Raw genomic sequence first — 14,809 nt, forward strand, 5'->3', positions numbered from 1 at the left:
TCAATTAATTTAGACTCAGCATATGTGGCTAGTGGCTCCAGACACGTATGAATACCAGTTCCTACTCACATTATTAAAGAGAAAAGGAAAGGCAAAATTGTTGTGTAGACATTTAATGTCATCTTTCTGGAAACACACCCCATTCAAAGAAAAATTGTACATTTACATGTGTGGGTATAAATGCTTTTGCACGCATCGAAAATGCGCTGAGATTAGACCCAGTAGGCCAATAGAGTAATTACTTCTGCGGAAGAGAAGGGAAGGAAACATCTCCAGGGAGGCCTTTTGCTTTATTGGCTTTCTTTGCATTTTTTCCAATGAATCCGTACGCTTGCATCACTTGCACAATGCACTGTAAAAACAAAACAAAACAAAAAAAGAATCAAAATTAAACGTCTTCTTAGCTAAATTATCTGGAGTCATTTTTTTTCTTCTGGTTTAATTATTGGGGTAAGACTGATTGATCCTAGTGTTCTGAGAAGATGCAGACACACTGTGAAATGCTCTCTTTGAAGAGCCCAGCGCTCCTTTGGGGCAGTTGAGGCACGCATCAAAGAACATGCCAGCCTCCGTGGGCTCCTCTCCGTCCCCTATCCATCTCTATCACCTCAAATAAGCATCTCAGTTCTGGAAACCACAACAGTTGGCTTCAAATGGGCCTGATGGTGTTGTGGTCCTGCCTCTACGGAGCATGCTGTTCTGTACCAGGACGGAGAGGATCTGAGCTTCAAGCAGACTGCCGATGTGCAGCAACAGGGCACCTCGAGTTGGGCAAGGAAGACTCCTTGGCCCTTCAACAGCTGTGTGAGGAGAAGAATTTGGGAGAACTGCGAGGTTGGCATTGCATGGAGAGGAACAGAGCATCCAAACAGCTGCTGGCTCCTTATCTGTCTTCCCCTGGTTTCTCAGGAAAGCAATACCCTTCATAGTTTTGAATTATTAATGCTTTATCTACTCAGTGACTAGAAACCTTCTGCCAGACTGTCTTCCAAATGCCTGCATGGCATCCTAATTCTAACATGTCAATTCCTGTGCATCTAGATCAGTGGGTCCAGTAATGCCATTCCCCACCCACTGAGGCAGCCAGGCTACTTTCTGTCTTGTGAAATTTATCCTTGATGTCAGGTAAGGTCATTGGAGGAGGTTGAAGACATTTTTGAGGAGCTGTAGGGTGATGAGGGATACTTTATTCATCAGCACACAGGCTACTAGGCAGTCAGATGCCAGCAGACATATGCTAGCACACGAAGGCATAGATACACATGAATACCAGCACAGAATCTGTAGGTTGCCACAAATACATACAGACATGCAGAACTGGCAAAGGAAAAGGCCCAGGCCTCTCACCTCAAGGCCATATTTAGACAGTCACAAAAAAGTGGCTTTCTGCCAGAAACAGTTACAGAGCAGATTACAAAGTCATTTATTTTGGGGTCTTGGGGCCTCCAGCTTGGGCCATTTGGTGCTGAATCCTAGACCCTTGGGCGTTCAGCGTCAGCCATGTTTTAGCTGATGCAGACCAGACATCCATACCAGTTCCATGTTGTCTAAACACACCCTGGACTTTATGCTGTTCAGTTCTCCTACACCAAGTATCTCTTTCGCCCTTGGGTCCTGCTGTCTTTACATTTATAAAATACACCCTGGTGGTCTAACTACTCCTTCCCTACCTCATTGTTCCATGTTGGCCTGTGTTCTTTCTGAACACCACACTGGATGGCCCTCCAGCTCTCTTTTTCCTTCCTTCCGATGGAGGCTTCAAGAAACACCAGAAAGAAATTAGCTATTTCCAAGCTCTGATCCAGTGGCTTTATGCCTGAATCTTTCTCAAGATTCTTGTAACCACAGAAGAACACCTAATCACACACCAAGGCCCTCCTCCAGACTCCCTTCTCCATTCACCCTGCTCATCAGGATCTAAACAGGCTTAAGTATTCCCTGATTTCCCCCACAGTCTTAGTTCCAGATCTCACTTCCTTCCATCATGGAACTCACCCTGGTCTCTTCAAACCCTGTTTCCTGAAAGCTGGATCCTACCAGCATCCTTCTGCTCTGTCCTACCTACCTTAGTCTCTATATGGCACGACGATATCCCAAACTATTGATTCTTTCTGTTTACCTCTTTCTATGCTCTCCACTAGAATAAAGGTGTATATGTGGACTACAAGTGGATGTAGTAGGACTGGCCTGCTCCACAGCACCCTAGGCATTCTGGGTATTTCTTGGATGGGCGAGTCTCTGTTATCAGCAGCTGCTTTAACACAACTGTGTGTCTGCTGATTCAAAACCCATTTCCACCATGGTGAATTACACAGGACACTTAGTTTACAACTTCATCCCTTCCCAGGCATACAGTTCATTGATGTCAAGTGCACTCACACCATTTTGCCCCAGGAACTTTAAATTATCGGGAACCCTCACTCTGTCCTATTAAACACCAGCTCCCCATTCATCCTCTCCCCACCTCTCCTGGCCCCTGTTAACCATGATTCTCATTTCTGCCTCTGTGAATAGATCTCCATCAAGCCCCTCTAACTAGAACTACAGTATTTCTCTTTGAACATCTGGTTTATTCCACTTAACATATCACTTTCCAGGTTCATCTGCGTAACAGATACCGCCTTCCTCCTCTTAAAGGCCGAATGTCAGTCCATGTCACATTTACTTCTTTCTCTTATTCATTCATCTGGGATCGTGTTCATCCAGCTTTGTAAGAGAATTTTGTATCAAGAAAGCTTGCAAAAATGTGAGATAAGGAGAATGAACGTATGCTGTTGGATCCAGTGTTGTTGATAGCTCCAGTTATCTAAGTGGCCAGCACAGCAGGCTACCCCCAGAAGTCCTGAGCAGTGCCTTAAAGCAGAATTGGAGAGCCTGGGGGTGGCTTTGTACGAACAGTGTTAGCTCTCCTAGCTACTGCCGGAAGGGGTTGTCTGAAAAGGAAGGGAAACACTTGCCCTGTGCTTTGTTTGGTTTGGGGCTGAGCATCTTTAGTGGCACTGAAAAACTATCCTGAATGGTCTTTCTTCTCTTCTCCCTCCCGAGCAAGGGCTCTCTCTCCTCTCCTCTCCACTTCTCTCCAAAGCTAAATGTCCCACCAAACCTACACTTGAAAGAACAGACAAGTTTAGTGTCTATTTTCTTCTTGTAAAATTGAGACCCCAGGAAGCAAAGCAAGGGCTGGTATTTCCTGGTGGCAACAGGCAAGGTGGCACTCGCAGGTGTGACCAGAAGATGCTTCACGAAGGTTCACCGATGGAGATAGGGAACTACACCAGGGATTTGGTGAAAGGAGGAGGGAGCAGATGACAGTGCTGGAGAAACAGTGTAGGCAGAGTGGGTTTTCTAGACAGGAGATTGATTTAGAGCAGCAGCTGGAAATTATGTAGGCGAACTTTGTGACCAGACTGGTTAGTTCCCTTCTAACGTCTCACCCAGACCATGCTTCTCAAAGCTAGGTCTGTGGGCCTGCCTGGCTTTGAACTGTTACTGTGATATCCAGAGGTTGTAGTTCCTTTGGTTACATGTCTGGAGACATGGTTCATCAGAGCTGTCTACAGGGAGCCCTGTGGCTTAGACTGTCACAGAACCATCTCCATCCACCGTTCCATGAAGGAGGGAGAGCAGCTCTGCCGAATATGCCTTGGAGCTACCTTAGGTTCCGGACTCAGCATGGAACTCTAAGTACACCTATACTTAAGAATGCAAATGGTAAGGGGTGGGAATGTAACTCAATTTGTAGAGTGCTTGCCTAACATGCATAAAACTCTGGGTTCAAGAATTGCATGAAACAAGGTGGTGATGCACGTCTATAATACCAGGACTCATCCTACCACTTGACAGTGAAAGCCAGAGAATCAAAAGCTCAAGGTCATCCTCAACTACATATTGAGTTTGAGGCCAGCTTAGGACATATGAGACTTATGCTAAGAACAACAACAACTCAAGTGGGAAATACACAAATTGGCCTAAGTAGTAAGGACATGTGCTATATCACCTATGTGCCAGCTCAGAGAAAGCTTAGCAAGACCACAGTTCAAAGATAGCCTCAGTGGTAGAGGTAGAGGTCCCTAAAACTAAGAGCTAAGATAGTCCCATAGGTCAGGGTGAGTTTGCAGCCAGCTGGGTCCCAGGTGCATTGTGGATCTATTTCTGGGACTTGTAACTGTGAAGGGGGTTGTCTTAGTCAGGGTTTCTATTCCTGTACAAAACATCATGACAAAGAAGCAAGTTGGAGAGGAAAGGGTTTACTCAGCTTACACATCCACATTGCTGTTTATCACCAAAGGAAGTCAGGACTGGAACACGAGCAGGTCAGGAAGCAGGAGCTGATGCAGAGGCCATGGAGGGGTGCTGCCTATTGGCTTGCTCACCTTGCTTTCTTATAGAACCCAGGACTACCAGCCCAGGGATGGCACTACCCACAATGGGTCCTCCCTGCTTGATCACTAATTGAGAAAATGCCTTACAGCAGGATCTCATGGAGGCATTTCTTCAATAGAGGCTCTTTTGTCTGTGATAACACCAGATTGTGACAGGTTGACACACAAAGTCAGCCAGTACAGGGGTTTTGACAAAGAGGCAGTTTCAGAGGTTGGGGTCAAGCTGTTCAATGGAAATGGAAGTGGAGAGCTGGTTGAGAGATTCAGGGACACCACAAGAAGGTAGCAGAGCCACTTTCTGCCACTAGAGGTCAGAGAGCAGTAAGACTAGGAATCCGACTCCTCCACTGACAGGGGGTTCTGTGGAACAAAGGCTGTGTCTGTGTTGATAAATTGCAGACACAGATTAACAAGTTAGTCAGCTTCTCAAGTCCGCTGATGATGTCATAGTTATGCCATCCAAAGAGTTCAAGTTCCATTCTCATTTTGAGCAGCTTTGACATCTCTGTGCTCGAGCGGACCTGACTCCAAACACTCTTTGCTGGGTGTAAAAGCCCCTCTGCTTCCCTGCAGGCATATGTCGTGAACTATTGAAGTAAGAAGGTGACAAGGAGATGAGCCGTATGGTGGATGATTCTAGATGGACAAGATATGGCAAAGTATCAGTTAGCCACACCCTGACTTCCATGACCAATTCATGGGTGGAAAGCTTCTGGGCTCAAGGTCTACTAGGGTCAAGACTATGTAAGGAGCAGAGGATGGGGCTTGGGCGGGGTGAGAGAAATCACTCAAGTGAAGGTGAGGGGCAAGGTTATGAGCATTTAGTCTGCTGGACAATGTTTCTTTGGTAGAGATGTTGGTGTTCTAATGACTAAGGTCTCTAGCTTGGGGACAAGGACGAGAGACCACTACTAAGAAGAGACTGTTTCAATAGAAAGGGACCTAGAATAGAATAGAAAGGCCTGAGGGCAGCCCACAGTAAAACTCTTTCAGGTAAGGAAGCTGAGGCCTCCTAGAAGTCACAGGGTATTCAGAGGATGGACTAGGATGAGAGTGATTTCCTGGTGTAAGATCCAGAGTCTGATCCCCGTCAAAATCAGGAGTGAGGATGCTGAAAGCATGGTGAATTATTGGAATCAGAGATGAGGATGTTGTAACCGTGGTGAGCTATAAGGACAAGCCCGAGTCTAATGGTTACTTTCCAACGGACCTCAAACCCTTCTGGGTGCTCAAGTCTCCTTTTGCCTTGACTAAGCCTTTCTTTTCCTCTCAACAGATCACAACTGACACCTCCTCTTCCTGGCCTTGGCCTACTTTTTTTTATGACACTTGAAGCCAGGTTTAACACTAAGCAGTACCCTAGTGCAAACACAGATAAGGGCAGGTGGCCTTCTTCCCTCAGAGACCCACAACTGCCTGCCACTTCCTGTGGGGGAGGAACTGAACTCCTTCAAGGATCTTGCTTCTGGAACCCCACTTGTGTGACACTATCTATGGGCCATCCCTCTCTCTGCTCAGATATGGGCAGTTCAGGGGACATGTTTGCTGTGCCTGAGCCCACCCTCATATCCATATGGTACCCTATGACAGCTGCATCGGAGGCCAAAGATACAAGTTCTCATGAGGTGAGATTTAAATATAATCACTTGATAATGTACAGGGAATTCCTTCAGCAGATTTTAAGATTTACCTGTTGGTTGGGGATTTAGCTCAGTGGTAGAGCGCTTGCCTAGCAAGCGCAAGGCCCTGGGTTCAGTCCCCAGCTCCGAAAAAAAGAAAAGAAAAAAAAAACTTAGAGATTTACCTGTTAGTGGGGGATACCTAAAATCCAGTCAAGGGGATTAAGCTTTGAAAAAGCCTGCTCAACTTTGGGGAGTGCTGTTTGGTCCATTGGTGATAAGATACTAAAGTGTGCGTAAATACTCCACACAGGCCCATGGCAACTCCTGGGAAGCTCAGAGGCGAGCAAGGTTAATGCACATCTCCAGAAAACCCAAATTTTATTCCCAGGATAGGGATGAGCTTGGAGCTGGAGCAAAGCTGGGAACCGAAATGGTGCTCATCTCTTAAGGATGTCAGGCCCGTACCAGGCAGGATCTGATACCAGCAAATCCCTCATTATAACTGAACAAAAGAAAATGGATGTTCTTTCTTGTTACCCAAGTTTTCCCTTCTGTTACTGCAGTCTGCATCCTGTTAACTATACATTTGAAAGCTCTCTATGTGGTGACTAGAGTATTTTCAAATGCTGTGTTTTGCCTGGAAATGGAAACAGAAAAAGCCTGGTAGAGAAGAAGTCTCATGGGACCTCTGTCAGGATCTGCTTTTCCCCCTTCTATCCTGTAGTCTTCGTTTCTCAGTAGCAAAATTGTCCATCCTTCAGTTTATCCCAGAGAACGGAAGAGAATTTTCAATGTAATATCTACCTTAGCAAGGTGAAGGGGAAAAATAAAAAACCTTTCTGAGCCACTTGGGACTCATTTCCCATGCATTGCTGAATCTGTTCAGCTTCCTTTGGTTGGCCCTCAGCCTTTCGGTGATTCTTGAAGACTTCGTTTTTACTTCCTATGTGTGGTAACTTTATCCACATGCATGGAACATTGCACTGTTCCATCAGGAATATTCATTCCTTTTACACACACACACACACACACACACACACACACACACACACACGCACACACGCACGCACGCACGCACGCACGCACATGTCCATGCATGCCTCGATCCCCTGAGAAAGAGCTGCAGACTTCCCCTCAGCCAAGCAGCAGGCCCCCTCCAGGGTTAAGCCTGCCTGCAGATTTCCCAGCTCATTTATTTAGGAGCAAAGTCAGGCTCCAGCACCAGAAATCTTCCTCTCTCTCTTTTCCACCTCTTTCTTTCTTAGGGTGTTGTGGAGCCTGGAAGCCCAAGCCTGACTCCTTGTGATTGGAGCATCAAAAGGACGAACATGCCAAAGCTGATTGCTGCAGCTCAATTGTGTCCACCAAGGAGGTGGTGCCTCTGAGAGGGAATGGAGTTGGGAGAAATCTGTTCTCCTGAATAGGACACGCCAGTATCTCAGGGTAGGGGTAAGGAGATTATCAATTAATGAAAAGTGAAAGTGCGAGTTTGGCTGCTTCACTTCTCTCTCTGCCTCCCACCTCACCTCCCTTTGTTATTATTATATTACATCATGGGATAACCAAGCACAGAGACCATCTCTGGATACAGCCCCACCCCCACCCCATACCACACTTCCCACTTCCTGAACTATGAGAAGTAATTGTTTTCCTTTATTAATTACGAAGCTAGTAGGAGTCTGTTTCAGCATTATGAGCAGACTGAAACAGTGATGTAATCTCAGCAAAAGGTCTGCTCTTCCCTGGAGGAAGAGGGTAGAAAATGATGGTTTGGGAAGCACAGAGACCCTGCCATGATTCCACTGGATGAGTCTGAGGAATCACAGTGGATAAGCAAAGGTCTTGCTCTTATGTCTTGTTCTTGGCTTCAGACTTCCCCTGAACACTCCCACTCACCAAGGCCACCATAGGGAATCCTGGAGCGCCAGACAAGCCAGCGTTTCCCAAAAGGCTGACTGAAACACAAACACTGGGCTCATCCTGAGTGTTGCCCTCAGTAAGTCTAAGGCATGGGCTCACGTGTGTGCATCTAACACCCTCCATGATATCACTGCTTGAAGTTCAGAAGCTCTACTTAGAGGTTGGAGGAGGTGAGCAGTTGGTGACAAGAGTAGGCAAGCCAAAGTCATCCTCCTGGATCCATGCTAACTCGTTCAGTGACAGAGACTCACTGAAGATTCTCTTCCACCTAGCAAACTTCCTGCCTGATTCATCTATGACACAGAGTCTGTGTCAAGACCTGTCAGGGGTCTGAGTCACTATGCTTGAAAACTAACCAGTGTTCCCTCATTTTCAGTTTCCAAGGTCTCAAGTCCCACAGGGCACTGCAAGGGGATCAGCTGACATCCACACCATCAATGGGCCATTTTGTAAGAAATGCCCCATAATCAGGGAAGTCTTTTCTGATGATAGTGAAATCACTTGAACTCGCCCCAAGAGAGGCAACTCTTTATTTCACTGAGAGTAACTACAACAAAATTCAAACTGAAAAAAAAAACCCCTTCATTCTAGGGTATATATTATATAAAAGTTATCTGCCATATTTAAAAATAAAAACTGGAGCAAACACATAGAATTCCTCTGCTGTCCTGTCAAGATGGCGAACACTGTGGTTATCAAGTTACACATGTTTACAGAGGTGTTTACATCCTGGAAATGGGCACCATTACCTTACCTCACATGGCTTATCCACCCCCTATTACTGCAATAAGAAAGCACCACGAGCTTTGACTCTTAAAAACAGCAACTTGTCATCTTGCAGTTCTGGAGGCTGGATGTTTGACATCAAAGTGTTGGTGGGCCATGCTTCTGTCAGAGTGCCTACATGGGTAAGGGGTTCCTTCCTTTCTTTTTCCAATGTCTAATAGTTCCAGAAGTTCTCTGCCCTTTAGAGGGATTGCTCCAGTCTGTTTCTGTCTTCATACAGCATTCACCCAGGTGCCTGCATCTTCCCCTGACTGTGTATTGATGACACCACCCAGGTTGATTCAGGGGTCACCTGCTCCAATATGAGCTCTTCTTGTCAAGCAAACAAACAAAACAGCAACAAAAACCCCATGAAATGATTCCCTTTTTAAACAAGTCTGCATTCTGAGGTGCTGGGGGTTCAAAGGTCAACTCATTTTCAAGGGAACTGCAGTATAATACCTGACAGAGAGCAATTACAGTTGCTAATCAATAGGTCTTCTAGTGAGAAGATTGTGAGCGATTATCTCGCTTGCCATCACAAGGCCCTGACGAGTAGAAGAGGGCATCTGAGAGTGAGCGGGCCAGAGCAAGACAATGCCAGGATACCACCCAACACTGCTGGTTTTGAAGAGGAGGAAGGGCCATAAGCCAAGGAATGTGGGCAGCCCAGGGAAAAATAGACAACTGATTCTCCTCTCGCCTTTGAAAGGGACACACTTTCCCCAGCATCTTGACTTTAGCCCCATGAAACCTCTGTGGGACTTCTAATCCACAGATACACGGGCACATTTGTGTTCTCTGAAGCCACTGTGTTTGATACTTTTCTCAAAGTTGTGACAAAACACCAGGCAGCAGTGGCTTCAGCGGGCAAGGTCTGTTATTCCAGCTCATGGTTTCAAGTGACATCAGACCCTCATGGTGGGAGAGCCTGGTGGCAGGAGCAAGGTCTGTCCATGGCAGCGGGGGTGTGGGATGGGGTGGGACTTGTAGTACACCTTGCCAATCAGAAGCGAGAGCTGGGGCTAAAACTGGAATCAGCTATCAACACAAGGCTCATCCTCACTTGCTAGGTTACAGATTGGCAAGCCCCACAGCCTCCCAAAACATTGCCACCAGCTGGTGACCAAATGTTCAAACACCCAAGCCTGTGTGGGAGGGTTCACATTGAAACCATAACCGCTACTTGGTAGTAATTTGTCACAGCAGCCCGGGTAATACTAACAGAACCGCTGGCTCACCATTCCGTCGACACACATTATTTATTTCCCACAATACACAGAAGAGTGTACTTCCCACAGGCATCCTTTGCCAGCCCCAAGTCCAAGGTTCTGTTTATAAATTTCAGAAAAAGAAAAAAGAGTTCAGGAGGCCAACTTCTCTTCATAGTCTTTGTCCTGTCTCCAAGTGACTGAGTGGGACACCTACTTTGTATTATGTTTGCTTTGTCTCTCTCTCTCTCTCTCTCTCTCTCTCTCTCTCTCTCTCTCTCTCTCTCTCTCTGTGTGTGTGTGTGTGTGTGTGTGTGTGTGTAGATCAGAAGAGGTTAGTCCCCTGAAGCTGTAGTCTTAAGTGGCTGTGAGTCACTTGGAGTAGCTGCTAGGAGCTTGGCTCAGGTCGTCTACAAGAGCAGCAAGTGCTCTTAACTGCTGAGCCATCTCTAGCCCTGTTTGCTTTGTTTTTCAATTAAAGGTTTTTGTTGATAGAAGGCGAAGGAGTACTTTCTTGCTTACTGACTGTTTATCTAGCTTGATGATGCCATGTTTACACAGCAGGAGCCCTGGAAATTAATCAATATTTCTGATGAAGCAACACCGAGCTCCATCTCAGCACACACAGTGGCTGGAAAATTCCAAGCTGTCTACACAAGCCCACCATTAAGGCAGTGCCAACTTGGGTGCAGACCAAGACGAAAACATGGCAGTGCAGTGAGTGAGTCTCAGGATACTGTTAGCTTCCTGGCGTGTGGAAAAGTTATATTTGCAAGGGGCTAGGGGTAGAATTCAGCTTTAGCAATGCCAGGAAACAAAAGTAATATTTCCATCACCCTGCAGCCTACGGAGTGTCGTGAGGCCATTGTGACAGTGGCACAGAGTAGCATGTGCAAAGAAATGAACCAGGTCTGCTTCTGCAGGGTTTCTTCAAACCCTCAGCTGGTAAGAGACGTACATCTGCAAAGTTCACTAAAGCCACTGCAACAAAGAGATGTGTAAAGAAACAAGGCCCAGCTGTGTGTTACCCAACCACTGAGTACTAGAAAGAGTTCCAACCCAAGACTGGGGTCTCTCTTGCCTTTGAATTTTCAACAATGTGTGGGAACCTGGAGTTTTTTGCACTCTCAACAGTCGTTGATTAACAGTAGGAGGGCAGTCATGTTCTCCTCCTTTTCTGCATTTCTGGACATTTCAGGTCTCGTGGCATCTTTCCAGTTGTCATTTTGTAATGCTGCTTCCCGAAGAAGCGCAAAGTGCTCCAGGTGCGGTCTCATTTCTCTCTGAGCTGTGAGATAATGCTTTCCTTCACACTGAGACTTTGTTCTTACCTCTCTCTCTCTCTCTCTGTTTCTCTGTGTCTGTCTGTCTGTCTGTCTGTCTGTTTCTCTCCCTCTCTCTTACACACACACACACACACACACACACACACACACACACACACACACACATTTCATTCCACAAGCTGAGCAAAAGTAGGTTACCAGTTCCTTCACGAAACCCAGAACGGCCAATCATGGGCTCCCACATTTTCCCCCTGGATTGAGTGTGCTGCACCTGTTTCTGAGGAAGCCTCATATTACCCTGAAATTTTAGAGAGCCTCTCCTCTCCCATCTCAAAGCACAGGTGGAAACCCGAGCTTATCTTACATCATCCCCATGGGAATAAAACTCCTGCCTGCAGTGAATGTGACCTACCTAGTGAGAACGAGAGGGCCAGAAGCTTTGGGGAAATTCTCCTCTGAGCCCCAGAAGGTCGGCTTTCAAAGCAGTGTGCAGGGCTCCATCAGCCAAACAGTGTCCTGGAATGCGGCTGCCATAAAGAATGGCTAGAATACAGCTTATTCTCAGGAGAATGAAATTTTTTCTAGAGGAATAAAGTATCTACTTAAAACAGTAGATGAGAGGTGATTTTTCTGGCTAGTTCTGATATTGGAAGCTGTGGAAACATTTGAAGCTTCCTGCTTAAGATCATGCAGAAATAGGCGTTTATGTGGCTTTGAGGGTAGTTGAAGGAGAGGCAGGACTGTGGTCAGTATGGTCGTTTTCAAACAAGTGTTAAAGTCTGGGGTCTCCCATGAGTGGGCTTCACTAAACAGCTAAGGTTGGGATACTCGGAGGAATTTTTAACACAAATCCAATTAGGAAATAGATTGCTATTGTCTTGAATCTGGGGTGGAGGACACTTGGATGGAGGTCAGTCCCCTTATACAATGAGCATGTTCCTCATTAAAATGGTAACACCAGGTGTCCCTTTGCCCAGCCAATGCATGCATATGTGTTCTAACACACTCACCTCTCAAAAAGGTGCTCATCATGAGGCAAGAAATACTCGTCACAGGACTGTCAATGCTGGGAAGCCATCATTTAGGAAACACTCAGTTCTCTCATCAGACTAGAGGGGAGTCCTCGATTATTGATATTCAGGTAATTTGCATTATAGACAAGTGAGAAGGTAATTTCGAACCCTTTGACTTTTACAGTCTGATGAGGTCATGAAAATCCTAAGATCATCAGAAATTCTGTTTGAAGATAACAGATGAGACCAGCTTAACACTGAGCCATCTGGAGCAGGAGGTAGAAGAAAAAGCAGATACTCACATCCTGTTCTTATTTAAAATTGTGACATTTTGGCTCATTATGGAATCTCTTGTACTCAGACTTTTCTCTAATAAAATGTTATAATGATATATTATTTGTCACGACGATTGAATTTTTTCTGTCCTCCAAAAATCTGCAGCCACAATGAGTGAGGCAGCCTCGTCTTATCACTGAACTGGACAAACACATTTAGCTCTATTCTTTCTAGAAACCCACTCCATTAAAAAAAAAACCCCAAATAGTAACTGTAAATACAAGCAGAAGAGGAAAAGCTAGATAGGCCGCATCTGACTGGAAGCATGTTTTCTGAGAGGGTGATCTGAATGCAGAGCACAGCTGAGGGAGGGTATACAAGCAGGAGTGTAAGAGGCGGTTACTGGTAAACCTGTGGTTACTGGTAAACCTGTGGGAGGAAGTGGGTTGAACACGCCCCTGGGGGCTCTGTGCTGAAATCCTGCCGTGTGATGGACGGAGCCTTTAAGTGATTGGATCCCAGTAAAAGGTAATCAGTTCATCAGGACCATTGGATGATATCAGAGTTCTCATATGACCCCAGTTAGTTACCTCCAAAGTGGGTGGTTCTGGAACTCTACGCCAGCCCCCAAGCCCCTCTCTGGCCCCCTGTCCTGCCGTATGCTCTCCTCTTTTCACGGGAGCTCCCGTTCACATGCAACCCAGGAAGGTGGCCCTCAGAGGTGAGTAGATGTTGGTGCTCTGTTCTTGAACCTCCAAACTTTATAAATTATGCATTTCCAGGTATTTTATTGCAGTAAACACTTAGTAGACTTAATACAATGGTGCTGCATTCAATCTCCTTCTCATTTTAGGCTGAGGGCCCTGAAAACTAGCCACAGGCTTTCCAAGCAGGAGATGGGAAGTGTTTTACAAGAAAATATCAATAAAAGATGATACCGACCCAGGGACTCCTTAGAAGACAACATGTGTCCAGTTCCACAGAGCTTCTAATCACCCCACTGTAAACAGTGGCCCACGGTGCCAACCACTTAGATCGTGTTCAGAAGGGAGCATCTCATATCGATGATGGGCACAGGCAACAGTTTCTGTTTGCTTTTGTTGTTTGTTTGTTTGTTTTAGTGTGCCTTGTAGAAACAGAAGCTTCTTACACTGAAGACTAGAACAGCAGTAACTCAGAAAGGTGAGAGAAGCCCGTGTGTCCATGAAGTAAGAAGGGTGTGCTGTTGGCCACAGTTTGAAAGGGGCCGTATTCCCCAAAGGGGGTGTCTCTCGGGTGGTGCTGTTGTGAGATGCTATGGACCTTTAAGAGTTGGAGCAAGGACTGGATTGATGGCTTAATGATTTAGACACTGATTAACCTGGGTTCAAGTCCCAGCACCCACACAGTGGCTCATAACCATCTATAACTCTAGTTCCAAGGGATCTGGCTTCCTTAGCTGCAGGCACACATGTGATGCATAGACACACATGTACACAGGTAATCCATCCTCATAAAATAATAGAACTTTTAAAAGAGGTAGAATGAGTACGAGGAAATGCACACTATGTTGGTGTAAGGTTTGCACTGGCCCTGCAGGTAGGCATTCAAATGTTTAGAAGAGCACTTGCACCACCACCTTAAGACGGGCTGTGAGCTGCTGTCACTCGGTCTGTCTGCTCTTGGTTTAAGAATGGGGCCGCTTGGTCTTGGACTTGACTCTCCAGAGTTGGAGCCAAAAGAAACCTCTTAACAAGCGTCCTGGGCAGGGCCTTTGCTTTAGTGACACATAGCTGACTAATGAAGATGTTTAGGGACAGGAAACAGTGAGGGAAGAGATCACTTTATAAATAAAGGAACATTGCTCAGAACTAAGCAATGCTGTTTTCTTTTGGTTTTGCCTTTTTTTTCTTTAAGATTTGTATTTTTATTTACTTTACATCCCCATCACACGCACCCTCCAGGCCCTCTTCCCAGCCCCACTGTTACAAATCCCTCTTCCATTCTCTTCAGGGAAGAGGCTCCCCGACTGGGGCACCTAGTCTCAGCTGGTTTAGGCACATCCTTCTCCCACGGAGGCCAAACCAGGCAGTCCAAGTAGAAGGGAAGGGGACAGGGAACAAAATCAGAGACAGTCCCTGCTCCTCTTGTTAGGGGACCCATATAAAACCAAGCTTCACATTTACTACAAGTATCTAGGGCCAGCTCCTACATGCTTGGTGGGCCAGGCTCTGTGAGCCCCCATGGTCCCTGGTTAGTTGACTCTGTGGGTCTTCTTGTGCTGTCCTTGACCCCTCTGACTTCTATCTCCGACTTGTCCACAAGATTCCCCGGGCTCCACCTGATGTTTGGCTG

General features: G+C 46.2%; 1 long non-coding RNA gene across 5 annotated transcripts; it reads left to right on the plus strand.

Annotated features, from left to right (window-relative positions):
* The first annotated feature begins 5,689 nt into the window (after positions 1-5,689).
* LOC148003709 (uncharacterized) lies at positions 5,690-12,589 on the plus strand. Of its 5 annotated transcripts, none has more exons than XR_015629119.1 (4): positions 5,734-6,007; positions 7,270-7,453; positions 11,099-11,165; positions 12,384-12,589. It is a non-coding gene; the product is annotated as an uncharacterized LOC148003709 (long non-coding RNA). The 5 variants fall into 5 exon arrangements; XR_015629120.1 differs by having other exon boundaries at positions 7,270-7,447; XR_015629118.1 differs by lacking the exon at positions 11,099-11,165 and having other exon boundaries at positions 5,690-6,007; positions 7,270-7,447.
* The last annotated feature ends 2,220 nt before the right edge of the window (positions 12,590-14,809 follow it).

This window comes from Rattus norvegicus, chromosome 9 (genome assembly GCF_021556685.1).
Source record: "Rattus norvegicus strain SHRSP/BbbUtx chromosome 9, alternate assembly SHRSP_T2T, whole genome shotgun sequence".
In the NCBI taxonomy this organism is placed as follows: domain Eukaryota; kingdom Metazoa; phylum Chordata; class Mammalia; order Rodentia; family Muridae; genus Rattus; species Rattus norvegicus.